We start from the raw sequence: 23,687 nt of genomic DNA, 5'->3' as shown, positions 1-23,687 counted from the left end.
AATTCATATACGTTATTAATGGTGCCTTTTCTTCTTAAACAAGCTAACAAACCAACTTTTGTATTCTGGAGTCATCAGTGGTAATGTTTTAATCTTATTTTCTAGTTATTATAGGTTATTATAAAATAAAACAAATATGTAGCAACCTATAACATAAAAGAAAATACATGCAAGTATGAAATCAAGCAAAAAAGCCTCCTTTAAATATTATTTGAAAATATCAGTAGGAAATCATTATTTCTTTCCTCATTTTTATGCCCTAGCTTTGTCTATTGAAAACACTTAGAAGCAAAGATCGTCCAGAATGATGAGCAATCCTAGCACTCAAATTGTGGTCTCTTAATTCTCTGCCTCTGTAAAAGGAACCAGAGTTCTTAGAAAAGGCTGAGTCTAGGTTTAGAACAGGAAATGAGTGAGATAAGCCTGGGAAATTGGCTTATGCCTGGGGTAGAGTAAGCAAGGAAGCCATCAAAGAATAATAGGGAAAATGCCAAAAGACACAGAGGCCAACCAGAAGGTGTTTCCACTATACTAATCAAGGGCAACATGAATACCAAAAAGAATAACTACAACAGATTGAAACTCATCTAACAAATAAAAATATTAAAAGAAAAAACCCACTGTCTCCAGGGCACCACCTTATTGCTCTGGAAAGTGATAAAAGAAAACTATGAAGAATTTTTCTTGCTTTACAGGGCAACAAAATGATTGATGAGGCAAAGTTCTTTATAAAAGAATTCCAGCTAATTCGGAATAACACTGAGATAATCACAATTCTGCAATCTTAATAAAATAATGGATGCAAGCAATGAAAAAATTATGTGAAACACTGCTGTGGAAAGTTTATAAAGGAGAGATGAAGCTGAAAACATTATAAACCCACCCCCAATCCCTAAAAGTGGGGCAAACAGATATTATATGCCTCAAAATATAATACAATAGAAAGTAGACAATGCCACCTATGAAACATTTTTGCCTAAAAATGAACTAGAATCAAGCCTCTAAATCTAGTCACCAATTATAAGAAATGTGGATGACAAAAGAATAAGTTAAATGATACCACAATGAAGCAATCAGGCAAATCTAGACTATGTAACGGGACATAGGACAGATGACTCAATTTCTCCAACAAATCAATGATATTAAAGGAGGGGGTCTGTGATAGAAAAGACTGAGGAGACAAAATTCAAATGTATCTTGTGGTCATGTTTCAATGCTGATTTAGACCAACCTTTTATAGAGACATCTTTGAAACAACTTGAGAAATTAGGTATTGGTATTAAGGAATTTGCCAATTTTGTAGGAGTGATAATCACATAGTAACTCTGCAAAACATTCCTTTACATTTAAAAATGCATACTTCAGGGGACTTCCCTGGTGGTCCAGTGTTTGAGACTTCATCTTTCAGTGCAGGTGGTGCGGGTTCAATCCCTTACAGGAGAGCTAAGATCCCACGTGTCCCAAGGCCAGAAAAACAAAGCAGAAGTATACTGTAACAAATTTAATAAAGACTTAAAAAATGAATACTGCATTATTTGTGTCACTATGATCGACATCAGGTCTAAAATCAGCCTTAAATGCTCCAGTCCCATTCCTAGCCCATATCCTATGAGGATACATGAAACAAGATTGGTGTACTGTTAACTATTATTGAAGTTGGGTTCAGTTCAGTTCAGTTCAGTTCAGTCGCTCAGCCATGTCCAACTCTTTGTGACCCCATGAATCACAGCACACCAGGCCTCCCTGTCTATCACCAACTCCTGGAGTTCATTCAAACTCATGTCCATTGAGTCGGTGATGCCATCCAGCCATCTCATTCTCTGTCGTCCCCTTCTCCTCCCACCCCCAATCCCTCCCAGCATCAGAGTCTTTTCCAGTGAGTCAACTCTTCCCATGAAGTGGCCAAAGTATTGGAGTTTCAGCTTTAGCATCAGTCCTTCCAATGAACACCCAGGATTGATCTCCTTCAGAATGGACTGGTTGGATCTCCTTGCAGTCCAAGGGACTCTCAAGAGTCTTCTCCAAAACCACAGTTCAAAAGCATCAATTCTTCGGAGATCAGCTTTCTTCACAGTCCAACTCTCACATCCATACACGACCACTGGAAAAACTGGGTAGTGTGTCTATAAAGATGTTAATTCACTCTCACTTCTTTGTGTATGCTGGACAATCTTCACAATAAAATATTTATAAAGTACACAATTTCAGAGAAAGATTTGCTATATTCAGCCAGGCTTCATCTACTCCTAGTAGCTTGTTACTTTGTTTTCCCTAAGACTGGTCACTGTCTTGTTAAATTCCCATTTTCTTGATTCCCCAGTTTTCCTTGAAGTCAGCACATTTCTATTTACCTCCACTTGCTGTCTGCACAGGGGTCAGGAGATGGGATTCTGTAAATATAACTAGTTTCCTGTGCTCTTAGATAACATTAAACCCTATGTCTATTTTCTCAATCTTCTCAGGTTGCCTTTATTTTTCTTCCTGAGAAGCTTTTTAAATTTGTATTGGATTTGTGGTTGAATTTCCTGATATGTACTTCTTTCTAGTAAAAAAATTTCAGAAATTTGAAACACAGTTTCAACCTTTACATTTAGAACCTCAGGCAAACAGATGATTAATATTTAACTCATTTCATCCCAAGAAAAAGAGAAGGAGAATGTATTCTACGTTATAGAAAGCAACTTTTTGTTCACAGAACTTCATCACTCCTTGTAGGCCTTACTACCAAAATCATTACTTTTTTAGAATTTTGTATGCTTCAAGACAACATAGCCTTCAAGCAAACATCTCAAAAAAATCACACAACATTGACACACTAGATTGGTATCAGCTAATACTGAGTCATGAATCATATGTTTATTTGCAGGCCTATTATAAAGGAAGCTGTTGATGAGGGAATGTTAGTTCATTCTTGCTGCGTGTGTATTCTACACTAGGCTCTGTGTAAGTGCTCCACACACACCGTTTCATTAATGATAGTAGTAATAAAAGCAGATACGATCATTACAAATCATTTATCTCCCATCTGCTATGCTCCACTTGATATACTTTCCATTTGAACAGACAAAAACTCTGAGGTTACTGCAGTTATTTTTAAGTGAGGTTAAGTATCTTACTCAAGTTTACTCAATTATTAAGTGATCAACTCTGACTTCCAGAACTCTGTTGCCTCCACTAGTTTTTTCCATCAGTCATTTGCATAAGACTTACATAATTTTTGCCACCTCATGCACCATTTGTACAATTATGTACATAATATTTTAAATCAACGTATTTTTCCTTAAGTGTATTTACCCAAAAAGGAAACAAATATCACTGTCATAAACAGAAAACTAATATCATTTGCCATGAGTAGAAGGTAACCATATAAATAAATACAATGAAATTTTGGCTTCTGCAGTTTGAGACTGGCCCTGTCCTGATGGAGCAGATTGATTTCCCCACCTTTGTCTCTGATTACCCCACAGAACAAATCGCCTAAGTCATCTTGTGTACTGTTTATAGTGTGGGTACCATATTCTCAGTTCAGTGGCTCACTCATGTCCAACTATTTTTGACCCCATGGACTGCAGCACGCCAGGCTTCCCTGTCCATCACCAACTCCCTGAACTTGTTCAAACTCATGTCCATCGAGTCAGTGATGTCATATTCTAGGCAAAGGTTTGTTTAATGTCATCCAATGAGGCTTCAAATAGGTGTAGCTATTATGTATCATGAGTCTCTTATAAAATCTAAATAGGGTAAAACCTTACTTATTCTTTGTCAAACACACTACTGACATTAGGCATGAAAGACTGAAAGAAAACTCAGTTCAAATAACTAGATTAGAAAACAGATGTAGATATAAATTTAATGAATAAATTGGAAATTGTATTTCTTTGGCAACAAATTTTTGACCATGTTCAGTTTTATAGTGAGACAGAGTATCTGGAGCTATGCATAAAATATGTGTATGTGTATTTGTGGGTATGCATACATACATGTATACACACATACATATAAATACACTACACATGCATATCAGTATATGTAGCACTCCATTTATACTGGGAATGCGCCTCCCCAAATTTTGTATGCCCAAATTAAAATGGTCCTATAAATGATGCTTATGTATAGGCTACAGTCCTAATTTATGCACAGGAAGCCAATCCATGAACAATTATAAGCAGAATATCAACCATAGCCATTATCTGGCTAAACACTGCACACTTATTAATGAGCATGTAGATCCCTCATTATAGTTTTGGGTTGGCATGTGTGTGGGCAGAGGGCTTAAAATGTCAAGTTCATTTAATAAGCAATGGAAATCTCATTCTTTATTTATTTATTTTTTTATTCAAGGGATAAGATATCATTCTAAGAACTTTGGTCTAAAATCACAGGGTTCTGAAGGCTGGAGTCAAATGACTTTGGATATTTAAAAAATTAAAAATCCTCTCTTTGGTGAAAAAATTTCCTACTAGAAGGAAAACAATTTGGTAGAAATAAAAGTGACTTTGGAGTCAGCTAGACTTAAAGTGGAAATTTCCACTTTCCACATACAAGCTGTAAGCCTATATCTCTGCCTTCATTTCCTTGTTCACCAAGTGAGGATAGTAACTCCTCCAGAGGATTTTCATAAGATTAAAAAAGAAAATATTTGTAAATTATTAAGCCCAGTGCTTGGCCCATTCTATCATCCATTTGCTTATTCATCAGATAAGCACTGAGTGCCATTATATGCCAGACCTTGTGCGAGGTGGAGACACAGTGAACGAGGCAGCCATGGTCCTCCAGCAGATAAGCTACATTAGGATGATGATGAAATAAGTCAAGTGATATAGGCAGTAAGTGATGGGGACAGTTGTTAGCACAGTTCCCATGAGGAATCCAGCGGTATTTGAAGGGAAGGGAAGGGAAGGCAGTGGGAAAACAGAGGCCATTACTGTAGTCTGGGTGGGGATAATGGTGACTTGGATAAGGGCAGTAGCAGTAAAGGTGGATCTGAATATTGTAATATTCATTCTCTTCTCCTAAAATTTCTCCGAAAAGAAAATTACATCACTGAATAATTTCCACTAAGTAGAAATTCAAAGGAAGAAAGTATAAATGCTTCTTAAGTCTGATGCAGGTTCTTAAGATCTCAGAGCCTCACAGCCTTCCTTTCCATGGGTTATTTTTCTTCTGGAACAGACCTTGAGATTAGATACATTACTATGACAAATGGGTCTGCTTTAGATTTGATTATTATTTTCATTTAGTATTGCTTGTCCAGGCAATACTACCAAATTATTCTTGGTAATAAAACTTTTCAGAGATAATATATATCAAAAAAGACTGAATGTTCTCTTTTTCCTTTATGGATAGTCACTCAGTTGACTCACTGGCAAACAAATTTAATCACAGAAATTAACTGGTGCTGTGTTATGGTCCCTCTGCCACATGTAAGGGCGATTCTTGGTGGTTTGCAGGCATAGTGACAAAAACCATAGGTGAAAGGCCTGTGACAGGACGTGTTACATATGAAAAACAGGTCTCAGTTCACACCCTCTCTTTCAGTCCTATACTGTCTTAATTTGGAGAACAGGCAGTGAAGACCCAACCCTCAGTCCATTTCCTAAGACAGCAGGCCCAGAAACATGTTCTCTCTGTAGGAAGTCTGTTGGGTATCTATGTACTTAAAAGCACAGACAACCTACACACCTTCTACCTTTGCACTTTCTGATTGGAGACCATCTTCCTCAGCTGCCTTTCTCTTGATTGGAGTGTGGATCTCCAACACCATGCTAGCCTCAACTTGTCCTAGATGGTTATTTAATCTAAGGAAACCAGTTATCAGTGATGTGTGAGCAACATCTTTATACTTACAGGTATGATCAGGTAAGGATTGCTCGCTATTTAACAATCCTAATTGCCTTGGGATAGACTCAGAAGCAATATTGGAAGGTAATCACTGAAATGGTCTGGAATAGCTCACCCCTCACCTTCCCTATTTCCTTCCCTCCTTTATTTGTGTGTGTGTGTTGTGTGTGGCTATACATATAACTTCATTTGTGTGCACCTTACCATGGCCTTGTTTATTTCTGCAGCTGATGGCTGAATCAAGAGATGCACACATTAAGCAGTCAGCTACTTGCTAATGCCCTTCCGTGGGTAAAATTAACTGGACATGTTCCTTTTTTTTTTTTTAAATGATTCAACCTCTGAGGCACATGCCAGAAAAAACATCATCAGTATAGTGTGGTGGGAACAGATGGGCTTTGGAATCAGACTGAACCAGGCTGGGTCAGGGCAGCACACAGTAACTGGGTGATCTCAGGCACAACAATGGGTGCCTAATAACGTAAACACCACATAACGTAAAGGAATCTTGTGAAGATTCGATATCATAGTGCAGTGAAGTAGCTCAGAGTCTGGCACAGAGCAGGCATTCAATAACCATTTTTATTGCCACTACAAATTGCCACGATTCATTTGGATGGAATAAGGAGTATAGAAGAAGTGCTTCTGGCTGAAAATGAGTTTCCCACAAGGATCCGCTAATGACTTTGGTGAAATACCATCTCTTGTGTATAATTCCTGCCTTGGACCTGCTTCGGCATGCTGCTAAGTGCTCCTTTATCTCATCGTTGGGGCAGAGAGCGCCTCAGTCTGTGTGTATCCTCAGTGTCCCGCACAGTGTCTGGTAGATAGTAGGGGCTCAATACATGTTTGCTGAATAAAAGAATCAGTTCTTCAGGTGGGTACTTTACCACTAGTGCCACCTAGGAATCCCTATTTTTCTATAATCTCCTGAGCCTCAGATGCTGAAAGGTTTGAAAAATCAGAGATGTTTTAAAATGGAACTTATAAAACATGCTCATCAACTTTTAAAGCTGTTCAATATGATGCATGTGTGCTCAGTTGTGTCCCACCCTTTGCATCCCCGTGGATTGTGGCCCACCAGGCTCCTGTGTCCATGGGATTCTCCAGGCAAGTACACTGGAGTGGGTTGCCATTTCCTACTCCAGGGGATCTTCTTGACCCAGGAATTGATTCCAAGTCTCCTGTGCCTCATACATTGGCAGGCAGATTCTTTACCACTGAGCCACCTGGGGAAGCCTGTTCAATATGGTTCAGTTCAGTTCAGTTCAGTCGCTCAGTCGTGTCTGACTCTCCGCGACCCCATGAATCACAGCACGCCAGGCCTCCCTGTCCATCACCAACTCCCGGAGTTCACTCAAACTCATGTCCACAGAGTCGGTGATGCCATCCAGCCATCTCATTCTCTGTCGTCCCCTTCTCCTCCCGCCCCCAATCCTTTCCCAGCATCAGAGTCTTTTCCAGTGAGTCAACTCGTCGCATGAGGTGGCCAAAGTATTGCAGCTTCAGCTTTAGCATCAGTCCTTCCAATGAACACCCAAGATTGATCTCCTCTAGAATGGACTGGTTGGATCTTCTTGCAGTCCAAGGGACTCTCAAGAGTCTTCTCCAGCACCACAGTTCAAAAGCATCAATTCTTCGGCCATCAGCTTTCTTCACAGTCCAACTCTCACATCCATACATGACCATGGGAAAAACCATAGCCTTGACTAGATGGACCTTTGTTGGCAAAGTAATGTCTCTGCTTTTTAATATATTATCAAGGTTGGTCATAACTTTCCTTCCAAGAAGTAAGCGTCTTTTAATTTCATGGCTGCAATCAGCATCTGCAGTGATTTTGGAGCCCAAAAAAATAAAGTCTGACACTGTTTCCACTGTTACCCCATCTATTTGCCATGAAGTGATGGGACCAGATGCCATGATCTTTGTTTTCTGAATGTTGAGCTTCAAGCTAAACTTTTCACTCTCCTCTCTCACTTTCATCAAGAGGCTTTTTAGCTCCTCTTCACTTTCTGCCATAAGGGTAGTGTCATCTGCATATCTGAGATTATTGATATTTCTCCCAGCAATCTTGATTCCAGCTTGTGCTTCTTCCAGCCCAGTGTTCCTCATGATGTACTCTGCATAGAAGTTAAATAAGCAAGGTGACAATATACAACCTTGACGCACTCCTTTTCCTATTTTGGACCAGTCTGTTTTTCCATGTACAGTTCTGACTGTTGCTTCCTGACCTGCATACAGGTTTCTCAAGAGGCAGGTCAGGTGGTCTGGGATTCCCATCTCTTTCAGAATTTTCCACAGTTTATTGTGATCCACACAGTCAAAGGCTTTGGCATAGTCAATGAAGCAGAAATTTCAGATGTTTTTCTGGAACTCTCTTGCTTTCTCCATGATCCAGCGGATGTGGGCAATTTCATCTCTGGTGCCTCTGCCTTTTCTCAAACCTGCTTGAACATCTGGGAGTTCATGGTTCACATATTGCTGAAGCCTGGCTTGGAGAATTTTGAGCATGACTTTACTAGCGTGGGAGATGAGTGCAATTGTGTGGTAGTTTGAGCATTCTTTGGCATTGCCTTTCTTTGGGATTGGAATGAAGACTGACCTTTTCCAGTCCTGTGGCCACTGCTGAGTTTTCCAAATTTGCTGGCATATTGAGTGCAGCACTTTCACAGCATCATCTTTCAAGATTTGAAATAGCTCAACTGGAATTCCATCACCTCCACTAGCTTTGTTCATAGTGATGCTTTCTAAGGCCCACTTGACTTCACATTCCAAGATGTCTGGCTGTAGGTCAGTGATCACATTATCGTGACTATCTTGTTCGTGCAGATCTTTTTTTTGTATGGTATCACTGAACAAATACTAAGTGGCTGATTCATGTTGAGGTTTGACAGAAAACAGCAAAAGTCTGTAAAGCCATTATTCTTCAATTAAAAAATAAATAAATTTGTAAAAATTAAAAAAATTAAATTTTTATAGTTTTCATGTACCTAGATTTAAAAACAATTCCAAATAATCTCCCATTTTCTTTAAATCAAAGGGCTTCCTTAATGGTTCAAATGGTAAAGAATCCACCTGCAATGCAGGAGACCAGAGTTCTATCCTTTGGTCAGAAAGATCCCCTGGAGAAGGAAATGGCAACCCAGTCCAGTCTTCTTGCCTGGAGAATTCCATGGGCAGAGGAGCCTAGCAGTGGGCTACAGTCCACAGGGTCTCAAAGAGTCACATGTGACTTAGCTATGGGTCAAAAATCTTTAAGCCAATCCATTCTTGATCTGACTTAAAAATTCAGAAACATAATTTCATAGACAAAAGATTTTGCTAAATTTTCATAGTGAGATTCCCATAGACATAAAAAATAGTATTTTTAAAAATCTACTTAAATGCATTTAAACTATAGTTAATAATACTGTTGGCAACCCACTCCAGTGTTCTTGCCTGGAGAATCCCAGGGGCGGGGGAGCCTGGTGGACTGCCATCTATGGAGTCACACAGAGTCAGACACGACTGAAGTGACTTAGCAGCAGCAGTAGCAGTAATAATACTCTGCCTCAGAAGGTAAAGAGTCTGCCTGCAACGTGGGAGACCCAGGTTTGATCCTTGGGTTGGGAAGATCCCCTGGAGAAGGAAATGGCAATCCACTCCAGTATTCTTGCCTGGAGAATCTCCATGGACAGAGGAGCCTGGGGGGCAACAGTTCATAGGGTCACAAAGATTTGGACACAATTGAGCGACTTCACTTTCTTTTTTCTTTAATAATACTGTATTGTACATTTGCTAGTTGCTAGGAGAACAGATCTTAAAAAATTTGATCACAAGAAAAAAATCATTTTGTAAATATGTGTAGGGATGGATGTTATTTGGATTTACTGTGGTAATCATTTCACAATACATACAAGTATGGGATCATTATGTTGTAATGTATTGAAACCAATGCATTATATGTCAAGTATGTCTTTTAAAATATATTTTCAGTTAACATTTAACAGAGAAGAACTAATCAACTGACTAAAGCAGCAGCAGCAAAGCGCAGTAGACTGATATTATCGATACTTCAAGATGCTCACATATTCTCAGGCTTGAATGACAAAATTGTCCAAAAGGAAAGGCTACGTTATGTGTCAACAGATGCTTCCTGAGATTTTTAGAAAGAACTTTCAGGAGGTTGAGGCAGTGATGGTGGCTGGGAGAGGGGGTAAAAGCATGAACACAAATGCAAGGTATACTCGGGGGCAGGGGGGTGGCCTTTGTAACATCAACGAAAATCAAGTAATGGCCACAGAACATAGTCAAATTAATGAGAAAAACAATCAGCTAAACTACAAGAGTCCTTTCCCTTTGTAGCAATTCTTTAGAAAGACATGTTTTTCTTGTTTCCTTTTTCTTTTATGAATTGCTATTTCCTTCTCTTATCTGTCCCGTCTGGATAACTGCTGCTGCTGCTGCTGCTAAGTCACTTCAGTCGTGTCTGACTCTGTGCGACCCCATAGACAGCAGCCCACCAGGCTCCCTCGTCCCTGGGATTCTCCAGGCAAGAACACTGGACTGGGTTGCCATTTCCTTCTCCAATGTGTGAAAGTGAAAGGTGAAAGTGAAGTCGCTCAGTCATGTCCGACTAGTAGCGACCCCATGGACTGCAGCCCACCAGGCTCCTCTGTCCATGCGATTTTCTAGGCAAGAGTACTGGAGTGGCTTGCCATTGCCTTCTCTGCTGGAGAACTGCTACTTACTCTGAAAATCCCAGCTCCCATGCTTCCTCCTCTCCAGAGCTGTTCTTGATCTTCCTCTTCTCACTGCATTGCAGAAGAGAAACCTGCCTTCTCAGCACTTTGAAATGTTGCGTTTGCAGCAGCTTTGTCTTTTCCTCCTGAGACCAGGGGTCAGCAACTATGGAGCATGGGTCAAACCTGACCCACTGTCCATTTCTGTTTAGTCTATAAATTGAGAATGTATTTTACATTGCCAAGAAATGGAAAGAAAACCAGAAGGAGAATATTCGATGACGTCTTAAAAACAAGATGAGAGTCAATTTGTATTATCTGTGGTTACTTCCAAGCTACAAAGGCAGAACTGAGTTGTTGTGACAGAGACCATATATAGCCGACAAAACATAAGATTATTATCCAGCTCTTTGCAGAAAATCTTGCCACCAACTTCTGTGTGGGGAGGGCTCATCTATCACAGTCATGTAGCCATCATGTCCTGTTACCATAGGCAGAGCACGATGCTCCACACTTCACATGCTTTATCTTCCTTAATCTTCAACAACTCTAAGACAAAACTGCTGCATGATTTCCATTTTATAGATGAAGCAACCAAGGCTCAGAGATGTTGAGAAGTTCTCTGAAAGTTATATGAGTAGCAGTTTGTAGATACGTGATTCAAATCTAGGTCTGTCTGCCTCCAGAGGGAACCTACAGGGTCATCCTAATCATTATCACCCAAGACCTGAGGGCAGTACTTGGCACTGGAATAAATCAGTTACATTCCTCCCTGTTGCCCTCAACTATACTCCTCCATTCAGAGCAAGGCACTTCAATACAACTTAGTGAGGGGATTACTAGTAGATAAGTTTATTAATCTATTAATGGCATGTGTTGACATATCCCTTGAGCCAGACTCTGTGCTGGGGTTGAGATACAGAAATGAGGGAGCTTGCCATCTAGAGATGAATCCTGGGCCCTGTATCCTAGAATAAGGAGGCAGAAAACTCTTTTTGGATCCTGTCCAGCAGAATAGTTGAGTAGCAGATACAAGGTTTCATGGAGGCTTCATGGTAAATATTCTCTTGTTTCATAGGGAAGTCCTCATTGATTTTGTTAAGTGTTTTCCTCTCATGGGGAAGATGTGGTGGTCAGTTCATATAACACTGCTCGCTACCACAATAGTAAGGGTTTTCTACTTTGCCTACAACTTCATCTTGCCATGCCTACGAAGGAAAGGGCTGCCCTTTCCATGCCCTCAACACTATTTGGGCATTTACTGGGATCCTTTCCGTGGTGGCTCAGACAATAAAGAGTCTGCCTGCAGTGTGGGAGACCTGGGTTTGATCCCTGGGTCAGGAAGATCCCCTGGAGAAGGAAATGGCAACCCACTCCAGTATTCTTGCCTGGAAAATCCCATGGATGGAGGAGCTTGGCGGGCTACAGTCGATGAGGTTGCGAAGAGTCAGACACTACTGAGTGACTGCTCTTCTTCTTCTTTGGAATAAAGTGCTCTCTTTAATGACCACAAATTGCCTGAGGCCCCAAGGGAAGGGGGAGGAGGGAATGGGTGGGGGATCTATTAATTAGTTGTGTGACCTGGTCATTTGGAACACTTCCTATGTGTTATTCTCTTTACTTGGAAAATGAAGATAATAACAGTTATTAACTTGTAGGGTTGCTATGAGGATTAAGTGAGACAAAGACAAGGGTCTTCTGCACAGAAAGTTCTCAAATACTAGCTGCTGCCACGACCACTGCTCCTACCAACGTTCTAACTACTGCTACCATAATACCACTAAATTCCAGAAATCTAGTCTTTAAAAGAGAGCAGAGTCAGGCTTTGGACATATGCTGAGTGCTGGAAATGGCACCATTACAGCAGTTTCAGAGTGTGCTTTTTGCTGGAATATTTTTCCAGGCACAGTATTATCTTGAGATCCCTTCCTGAAGCCCCTTTGGTGTCCAGTTTAAAGGGATTAACTGGAAACCAGGTCTTCGTTCTTTAAAACCTTGGGCCCACCTGGCATCTCTAATGCTACTTTCCGTATAGTCCTTCAACACCTCAGCGAAGCTCCCAACCCCAGCTGGACAAAGGCACTGCCCAAATGTGTATCCACCTCCAGGTTTCATCTTGCTTAGGGCTCTTCCATCAACACAGAGCCCTCACCTGTAGATTCTGTCAGTTCCCAATGGGGCCTCAATTGTAAGCCTTACCACACAAAGGGCTGTGGGCCAGCTGCATTGGTGTTACCTTAAAGTTTGCTTGGAAGGACTGATGCTGAAGTTGAAGCTCCAATTTGGCCACCTGACGTGAAGAACTGACTCACTGGAAAAGATCCTGATTCTGGGAAAAATTGAAAGCAGGAAGAGAAGGGGATGGAAAGTGGTTGGATGGCATCACCGACTCGATGGACATGAGTTTGAGCAAGCTCTGGAAGTTGGTGATGGACAGGGAGGCCTGGTGTGCTGCAGTCCATGGTATCACAAAGAGTTGGATGGGACTGAGCAACTGAACTGACCTGACTGAAAAGCTTGCTAAAAATGCAGAATCTCTAATTATTATATCTTCCTCTTGAATTGATCCCTTGATCGTTAAGTAGTGTCCTTTTTTACCTCTTGTAACAGTCTTTATTTTAAAGTCTACTTTGTAAATATATATGCAGCCAACAGAGGAGCAAATACCACCCTGTATAAGGCGATGTATAAGGCAAACATCATCCTGATTGAACCTGATCTCATCAATATATAAGGCAAATGCTATATACAGCCATAAAAGAAGAAATTGACAGTGATACAATAATAGTGGGGGACATTAACATTGCACTAACATGAATGGACAGATCATCCATATGGAAAATCAATAAGGAAACACAGTCCTTAAATGCCCTATTAGACCAGATAGACTTAATTGATATTTATAGAGTATTCCATCCAAAAGCAGCAGAACATACATTCTTCTCAAGTGCACGTGGCACATTCTCCAGTATTGATCACACGCTGGGCCACAGTAAATTTAAGAAAGTTGAAACCATATCAAGTATCTTTTCTGAACATGCTATGAGATTAGAAATCAGCTACAAGAAAAAAACTTAAAAACACAAACACATGGAGGCTAAACAATATGCTACTAAACAGCCAATGGATCAATGAAGAAACCAAAGTGGGAATAAAAAGTACCTAGAGACAAAGGAAAGTGAAAGGTCATCCAAAACTATGGGACACAGAAAAAGTGGTTCTAAGAGGGAAGTTTATAGCAATACAGTCTTTAGGAAACAAGAAAAATTCCAAATAAACAACCTAACCTTACACTTAAAGCAACCAGAGAGATAGGAACAAACAAAACTCAAAAGTTGGAAGAAGAAAAGAAATTATAAAGATCAGAGCAGAAATAAAAGAGCCACAAAGAAGACAATAAAATATTAATGAAACAAAAGCTGGTTGTTTGAAAAGATAAACAACATTGATAAACCTTTAGCCAGATTCATCAAGGAAAAAAAAGGAAAGGACTGAAATCAATAAAAATGCACAATCTCCAGGCCTAAGCAGAACTACTGAATCAGAATCTACATTTTAAGATGATTCCTGGGTGATTTACATGTACATTCATGAATGAGAAGGACTGCTGCAAAGCAAAACTCACTTAAGGTAAGATCTAGTCTCAGGAAACAGAATCTATGGTAGGATCAAGATATGAGCATAGCAGAAGGCAAGTGATTCCTCCCATCACCCACCTGAGAGCCTCACTCACTGCAAATCAGGTGCTACACTTAGGGTTGAGGAAACCCCAGGTAGTCCTGGATTCAAATTTGAGTTCTAATAATGCTCACTGTGCATCATCTCTGAGCACTTCCTTCTTCTAGAGATCTCAGCAAAAGCAGGAGAACATTTAACATTCAACATCAGCCTTTTTATAGATCACTTTTTAGCTTAGTGCTCAAACACACTTTCTCTTGTTGCAATAAACACAGAGAAATAAATAGGACTTGATTCCCCCAACATCTTTGAATTCCCATGAAAGCAGAAGTGAGTTAACAACATACCTTTGGCAGGCTCTTGCCACCTACATCCTGAAGAGAGAAACATCAGTAACAAAACTTCCTCGTGTTCTTTAAAGCTTCAATTATTTATGAAGTACTTTGTATAATTTTTTGAGCTCAGATTTAGAGGTGATCAGGAAGGAATGTTATTACGATGCCAGTTGTAAGTAAGAGGTTCAGGGAAGTTATCTGCCTTCACATTGATAGGAAGATGCTGAGCTTGAGTTTGTGTGAATCAGTTCCACAACCACACAGTATGGACCACCTATAGCCTGACACAGAGCTATGGAAGTTACATACGAGCTTTCTTTGCATCACCTTCACAGGACAGGCAGACTTCATTTGAACTGCACTTTACTTTATTGCCTTCCCAGATCCTACATACTTTTGTTACACATTGAAGATTTGGGGTCAGTTCAGTTCAGTCGCTCAGTCGTGTCCGACTCTTTGCGACCCAATGAATCACAGCACGCCACGCCTCCCTGTCTATCACCAAATCCCAGAGTTCACTCAAACTTGTGTCCATCAAGTTGGTGATGCCATCCAGCCATCTCATTCTCTGTCATCCCCGTCTCCTCCTGCCCCCAATCCCTCCCAGCATCAGAGTCTTTTCCAGTGAGTCAACTCGTCGCATGAGGTGGCCAAAGTATTGGAGTTTCAGTTTTAGCATCAGTCCTTCCAATGAACACCCAGGATTGATCTCCTTTAGAATGGACTGGTTTGATCTCCTTGCAGTCCAAGGGACTCTCAAGAGTCTTCTCCAGCACCACAGTTCAAAAGCATCAATTCTTCGGTGATCAGCTTTCTTCACAGTCCAACTCTCACATCCATACATGACAACGGGAAAAACCATAGCCTTGACTAGACGGACCTTTGTTGGCAAAGTAATGTCTCTGCTCTTTAATATACTATCTAGGTTGGTCATAACTTTCCTTCCAAGGAGTAAGCGTCTTTTAATTTTATGGCTGTAATCAGCATCTGCAGTGATTTTGGAGCCCAAAAAAATAAAGTCTGACACTGTTTCCACTGTTACCCCATCTATTTGCCATGAAGTGATGGGACCAGATGCCATGATCTTTGTTTTCTGAATGTTGAGCTTCAAGCTAAACTTTTCACTCTCCTCTTTCACTTTCATCAAGAGGCTTTTTAGCTCCTCTTCACTTTCTGCCATAAGGGTGGTGTCATCTGCATATCTGAGGTGATTGATATTTCTCCCAGCAATCTTGATTCCAGCTTGTGCTTCTTCCAGCCCAGTGTTCCTCATGATGTACTCTGCATAGAAGTTAAATAAGCAAGGTGACAACATACAGCCTTGACGTACTCCTGTTCCTACTTGGAACCAGTCTGTTGTTCCATGTCCAGTTCTGACTGTTGCTTCCTGACCTGCATACAGGTTTCTCAAGAGGCAGGTCAGGTGGTCTGGGATTCCCATCTCTTTCAGAATTTTCCACAGTTTACTGTGATCCACACAGTCAAAGGCTTTGGCATAGTCAATGAAGCAGAAATTTCAGATGTTTTTCTGGAATTCTCTTGCTTTCTCCATGATCCAGCGGATGTTGGCAATTTGATCTCTGGTGCCTCTGCCTTTTCTCAAACCTGCTTGAACATCTGGGAGTTCACGGTTCACATATTGCTGAAGCCTGGCTTGGAGAATTTTGAGCATTACTTTACTAGCGTGTGAGATGAGTGCAATTGTGTGGTAGTTTGAGCATTCTTTGGCATTGCCTTTCTTTGGGATTGGAATGAAGACTGACCTTTTCCAGTCCTGTGGCCACTGCTGAGTTTTCCAAATTTGCTGGCATACTGAGTGTAGCACCTTCACAGCATCATCTTTCAAGATTTGAAATAGCTCAACTGGAATTCTATCACCTCCGCTAGCTTTGTTCGTCGTGATGCTTTTTAAGGCCCATTTGACTTCACATTCCAAGATGTCTGGCTCTAGGTCAGTGATCACATTATCGTGACTATCTTGGTCATGAAGATATTTTTCGTTCAGTTCTTCTGTGTATTCTTGCCACCTGACACTGCTTAAAGCAAGTCTATTGGTCCCATTTTTCCAATAGCCATTGCTCATTGCATGTCTCTGTATCATTTTGGTAATTCTTGCAATATTGCAAACTTTTTCATTATTATTACATTTCTTATGATGATCTTTGATGTTCCTAGTATGAGTCACTGAAGTTTCAGGTGATGGTTAGCATGTTTTGTTTTTTAGCAGAGAATTGTATTAAGGTACATGCTCTTTTAAGGCATAATGCTACCACACGTTTAACAGACTACAATATAGTAGTAGGTCTATAACTACTATAAAAGATAACTTTTACATGAACTGGGCAACCAAAAATTGGTGACTCCGTTTTCTGTGATACTTTCTTTGCTATGGTGATCTGGAACAGAACTGACAATATCTTGGAGGTATGCCTGTACTACGCCTTGGTACTGTTTTGAATTTGAAGAAGCAGACCTTTAGCCCATCTGCAAGTCACCTGTGATCTCCCAGTCCAAGTGCTGGAATCTGGGTGCAGGTGGGTCCAACTCCAAAGCTCAGTGTCTCAGCTGTGAAATTGCTTTCTCTCTACAACATTCAGGAAAAGGACGAGGTACTTCCTCATCTGCTTTAGAATTGTAAGACAACATGATATGAGAAGGCAGAATTTTTAGACAAGCAAATGCCTAACCAAGAATAAGAAGCAGCCTGCTCTGTTTCCCATTTCCACCCCTCTACCAGTTAACAGAAAAGTTCTACCTTTTCTTCTGTTTCTTTTTTGATTTAGTCTCAACCTGAGGCAGAGGGAGCAACCCAGAATCAAGCGTCATGTATGGATGTGAGAGTTGGACTATAAAGAAAGCTGAGCGCCAAAGAATTGATGCTTTTGAACTGTGGTGTGGGAAAAGACTGTTGAGAGTCCCTTGGACTGCAAGGAGATCCAACCAGTCCATCCTAAAGGAGATCAGTCCTGGGTGTTCATTGGAAGGACTGATGTTGAAGTTGAAACTCCAATACTTTGGCCACCTGATGCGAAGAGGTGACTCATTTGAAAAGACCCTGATGCTGCGAAAGATAGAGGGCAGGAGGAGAAGGGGACAACAGAGGATGAGATGGTTGGATGGCATCACCAATTCAATGCACATGAGTTTGGGTGAACTCCAGGAGTTGGTGATGGACAGGGAGGCCTGGCGTGCTGTGGTTCACGGGGTCTCAAAGAGTCAGACATGACTGAGCGACTGAAATAAACTGATGTCTCAGAGACTTGTCCCAGATAAGGCTAACAGCAACACAGATAATATGAAATATTATTAATAATAATATGCAATGCTTTTTCCTTAAGTGCTTACCATGTACCAAGTACCACACTAAACACTTTACATGTATTAGCTCATTTAAATCCTTTAGTCACACGGAGGCCAGCATAAAAATCCATTTTGTAGCTAAGAAAACTGAGGATCAGCTAGGTGGAGAGCACTTCCTACAGCTGCATGGCTGTGTTAGAGTGAACCCAGATGTGTCTGACTCCACAGCAGAGGTTCACAATCACCTTGTGATGGACACTCAGAGGCCATTTATGCAGGTGATGGTGCATTCTACTACCTCTTAGACTAGATAAAATAAGCTAACTAGAGAGACGTGAAACTTCTGGATAAATATAACTATGGGGTTCTTTAGCTTTTTAGGACAGTGATTCAGACAGTGGTGCTCAAAATTGCCCCTGGGTCAGAATTACCTGAAGGCTTGTTAAAACACATGTTGCTGTCCTCCTCCCTTGCCCCTCCTGGTGAGTTTCTGCTTTTGTTGGTCTGGCAGGAGGCCTGGAATTTGTATTTCTAATAAGTTCCCAGGAAGGGCTATTTAATTTGCAAGACCCACAGTAAAATGAAGATACTGGGCTCCTCATTCAAAAAGCAGGGGAAAAATGCCTTTAAGTAAGGCACTAAGAGATAAAACTCTTTCCTTTCTACCATGGTCCCTCTCAACTAGTCATAGGTTTTCTATTTGCCATTAATGTTCTAAAGAAAAAGTAAAGTTAAGAGCATTAAGTTTACTGTTCACCTGTAAGTTGCACAATGCCAATTTTAAAGAGTGCATAACTCATCTGTGGAATCATCGAAACTATATGACTTAAACTTTCATGGTTTCTCTCTCTCTACACACACACACACACACACATACACACATACATATATACATATATTCCATTCTAATCAGAAGAGTGGAACTGCCTCACAAAACTGAGTCCATTATTTTAAATTTCACTTCTTAATATATTTGCATTCTACCAAATTTGTCCACTTTTGAGTTACTGATGGGTAAGCAAGCTCTGAAAAGTTAAGGAACAACAGGTTGCCTTCTCTCTTTCCTTCGAGCGTAAGCGGTTGGTTAATTCACAAGTTGGAGAAGAAATGATAAGGTTTCCTGGTGGATTGTTGCTCTTAAAATGCCATTGCTTTTTTTCTGGGTTCCAAGAAAGTTTTAGTTCAAATAGAAAGTGTGACCTCTCTGGGCTGTCATAGCCTTTACCTCCCTAACTTCCCACATTTGATTTCAAACCTAACATGCTTACCTCATACTTGCTTCGAATCTTACTGAATTCTCACACATGTGGGGTTTCCTGGAATTCTATGCTCATGGAATACTGTGGATGCTGTCTTTGAATGGGGAATCTACTCCCACCAACTTTCTGCTTTCCTCTTTTTCCACTGGAATTTAATTACAAAAAAGAATTTCAAGATGGCAACAGCATCAAACCAAGTATGAGGCCCTTCTTAGCAAGAGGGCCCTGGCCATGTGATAATGACGATGTTGGTCTGGGGTCCACAGTCTAAGAACCTCTGATTCCAAAACTTCTATAATGTTCCAGTTCACTCTGAATGTATATACTCAAGGTCATGCAAAATTTTGCTTCTTATCCCAACAACAAAGGCTTCCAAAGTTTTTCTAAAAGAATCAGATTGCTTCTCAAACAAATGTCTCCTACAAAATAATATTTTAATAAGCTAAAGGGCAAGAAAATAAGAAACCTCCAAATTGAATTTGTTAAAAAATACATATGGTATTCCAAAAGTAAAGGCTTGAGGCAAAATTTAAATCATATTTTACTGAACCCAAGAGTTTGGTAAAACACTGCAAGATAATCAGCTGGATTCGGGACGCCTGAAGCATTCTCTGTTTCTAACATTTCATTTTGGTGGGTTAGCTCCTGACCTAAGCTTATTCCACCAAAGGGTATAGGATTTCAATCGTGTAGAGAAGAGGCTATTTCCACAGTTAAAATTCTTATTTCTCATTAATTTTCACTTACTTTTTTAGGTTAATATAATTAGCTCAAGTTATTTCTGTCCTCTTAGCAAGGAAGAATTTCCCTTTTTTTCACCCCACATTTTTTTGTCTTTGTGGTGTGATCCAAGGATAAGATCTGAAAGTTTCAAAGCAATTCCCTCAACTCTGAAGTTGATCCCTTTCACCTTGACAGAATAATATTTTTACTCCCAGCAAGTGTGAACATTTATAACAGATGTATAGAAGCAGATTTTGTTTGAGAATGAGCTCGCAGGTGAGGTCTGCTCTACAGAAGTGCAAAGGTTATCCCAAATGGTAGCTATTACCATGTGGATACCTGGGTACCTGCACATCTTTCTACCCTATCGGTTCAGTGCAGCTAAAGACTGAAAGGATTAATTCAGGGGTTTTCACTTGTTTTAAGTTTATGGGTTTGAACCATTAGCAAATTTATGCATGATCAAAGCAATTTCCTCTTTTCTGGGAAAACTGTTTTCCCTACACTGTTTCTTTTTGACTTTTGCTCAGATTTGCTAACATGCTGCTTTAATCTGTTTTCCTACACAGTTCTTTCAACTCTTTCAGTTCAGTTCAGTTCAGTTCAGTTCAGTCACTCAGTCGTGTCCGACTCTTTGCGACCCCATGAATCACAGCATGCCAGGCCTCCCTGTCCATCACCAACTCCCGGAGTTCACTCAAACTCATGTCCGTCGAGTCGGTGATGCCATCCAGCCATCTCATTCTCTGTCGTCCCCGTCTTCTCCCACCCCCAATCCCTCCCAGCATCAGAGTCTTTTCCAGTGAGTCAAATCGTCGCATGAGGTGGCCAAAGTATTGTAGCTTCAGCTTTAGCATCAGTCCTTCCAATGAACACCCAGGATTGATCTCCAGGGAGATCAACTCTTAGGGCCCCAGTAAAAGAAGAAGAAGAAAAAACATGGCTTCTCAAGTCTATGATCTTGAAAAAAGAACATGACCTACATTATGATGGGGCTTTTATACATCAGGTTTGAAGTGACCTGAAACAAGAGGCACAAGCAGCTTTGTCACTAAATTTGTGTGACCTTGGGTAAACTGCACCACCTCCAAGGTTCAGTTTTTTATGAATAACATAGGACGATCACCTCTTATCTTTAAACAAATGTTCTTGAACACCAGATTTGTGTTAGATTCTAGGCCCAACCTTCAGAGTTTGATCAAGTAATTGTATCAGAGACCCTTTCTGTTCACTGAAAGAAACTAGGGTTGTTTGGCAAAGCCAAGAGTAGAAGTGTGCATGACTACTTTGCCAAAGTGTTTCACAGCTGCTGCATGAATATCTAAATGCCCTTTCCCTTTGTCAGGTGATCCTGGAAGCCATATGTTCCAGTGATAAACCTCCAAGATGGAAAAAGGATGGAATCATTGCTTGGAAAGGAGTTACTAGACTCATGGTAGACTTTAAGTAAAAGATGAACTTTTATATGTTAAGCAATAGGTACTTGGAGGTAGGCTTGTTTCTGCAGCATAAACTAATTTATGACAGATGCAGAACCAGGCATCCAAGGTAGAGGGCTGCTTTAGCAAAGCCTTAAAAGATACAGCATTCACTCATCAGTCAGATGAGAGGCAGTGACGATACTGATAATGAAGAATAAAAATGTGGATACTGTTAATTCAGTGACAAAGAAATTTTGCTTGAACTGTCACCTGTGATAACTTGGGAGGGAGATTATGTGTGCATGAAGTCACCAGCTCCAATGGAAGAGTTTTAGAAACCAGAACATCAATAGTGCTTATTGGACCCCATCAACCAGCACAGCGCCATAGAAGAAAGGAAGAAAAAAAGAGAGACACGCTCTAGACAGAACTGGCAGAAATGAAACGCGACAGAACCCAGAAATGTGATGCCTTTAAAGATTGCAAATCCACTGTAACTGGACTGCAAACTGTGAGAAATGGGATATAAAAAGGCTGGGAATAACAAATGTCCAGAAACATACATGATCCAAATGACTCAGGGCAAAGATCAGATTTCATGTGTGGCCATTCAGTTTGAAGAAATCAACAAATAAATGAGGCAGTTTTGAAAGCCATGTCTCAAACAAGATATGTGGATGGGGTTCCTGGCACATGAGACTGCATGCAAGCAAGTGCACTAAATGTCTTAAGAATTTTTGAGAAAGTTGTATTTGTCTAAAAATCAAGAGACTTAAAATGACCCTTAGCCAAACTTCCTTGATTAGAAAACCCTTAAGGAGGGCATCAGAGAAGGCAATGGCAAGCCACTCCAGTACTCTTGCCTAGAAAATCCCATGGATGGAGGAGCCTGATAGGCTGCGGTCCATGGGGTCGCTACGAGTCAGACATGACTGAGCGACTTCACTTTCACTTTTCACTTTCACACATTGGAGAAGGAAATGGCAACCCACTCCAGTGTTCTTGCCTGGAGAATCCCAGGGATGGGGGAGCCTGGTGGGCTGCTGTCTGTGGGGTCACACAGAGTCGGACACGACTGAAGTGACTTAGCAGCAGCAGCAAGGAGGGCATATGCCACAATTTGCACTTTAGATAGAGCAAAGGAAAATCAGGGGATACTAAGAACTTCCCAGAGGGTGGAACTGGATGCTACAAGAAGTAACAGACAAGGGACTTCCCCTCTGCTTCTAGAGACCACAACCAAGGTCTCACTGAGGATCCTCCCCCACATTTGGGTAGGTAACCACCATAGCCATTGTCCATGGACCCCTCAGAATTGCTGCAAACCAGTGACTGTGATGTGTTTCCCTTTAATGTATTTAAAAGTATTTAAAGTCAATATTCCAAATGGGAGTATTGACTGCAGCTACCAGGTCTCTGTTCCATTATCCTACATTAGGATTATATGTGAGAGAGTGGCAGATAACTTGCCTTTTAAATTCATAGTTCTCTAGCCCAAAAGGAGCCACATCTGCACCAGGTAATGACTACTGGCCACCACCCAGAAATTCTGAACTTTGAGCTTCATGCATCTATTCAAAGCAACTTTTGAGCTGTATTTCTCAGTGAGAGATTCAATGTGTTCTCTGTATAGGAGAAAGGGGGAAAGGATGGAAAGTGACAGATCTATTTATTGCTCACTTATGTCCTTGTGTTTCTTGGCATTTCCCAGTACCTTGCAGGAGGGAGGATCCTTGTACTAGCTACAAGACAAAGCATGGTAGAGAGGTATGAGCTCTCCATGACCCTTTGTTGAGATAACAGAACCAGAAAATACCAGCAGCCTGGATCCTGGGTCACTACTCGGAAAACAATAGTGGGTAAAACCTGCGGCAAACTTTAAGTGAGGAAGAAACAAACCTTAGTTTTGTCAAGTCACTGAGACTTGGAGGTTAACCAACCTTATCTTGATGAGTGTGGTAGGTTTGGGATAGGGTCCTTTTTAAGAAGTGTCCTAGATGTTTCTAATATAGATGTATGTAGATGCCACTTTAAGAAACACTGTCTGAAGATTGCCAATAGCTAAGTTGTTTTAAAGGGCCTTAGAAGAGAGAAATCAAAATTTTATTTTTAATCATGGCATCCAATAAATGAGTACATGCATTCTTAAAATGTTCAGAATATTTTCTGCTTTAAATGCATGATGATTACAGTTAAGTGGAAACTGGATCTACTGTACATGCTACTGGTATAAATGACACACCAGTCAGGAAAGCCAAGCAACAACTTAAGCACTCAGAACATCATACAATGCACACCCACTGGGCAGTGTTTCCAGGGTGCCAGAGACTCAGCTTTCTTCCAGACTGGATGGGCATAGAGAGTTCAGACCTTTCCACTGTCTCCTGACCAAATCAAGCCTGTGAGACA

Source organism: Moschus berezovskii, chromosome 8, assembly GCF_049115385.1.
Source record: "Moschus berezovskii isolate FMDL1 chromosome 8, NW_MosBer_1.0, whole genome shotgun sequence".
NCBI lineage: Eukaryota > Metazoa > Chordata > Mammalia > Artiodactyla > Moschidae > Moschus > Moschus berezovskii.
The sequence above is the reverse complement of the archived record's forward strand: the minus strand, read 5'-3'. Positions refer to the sequence as shown.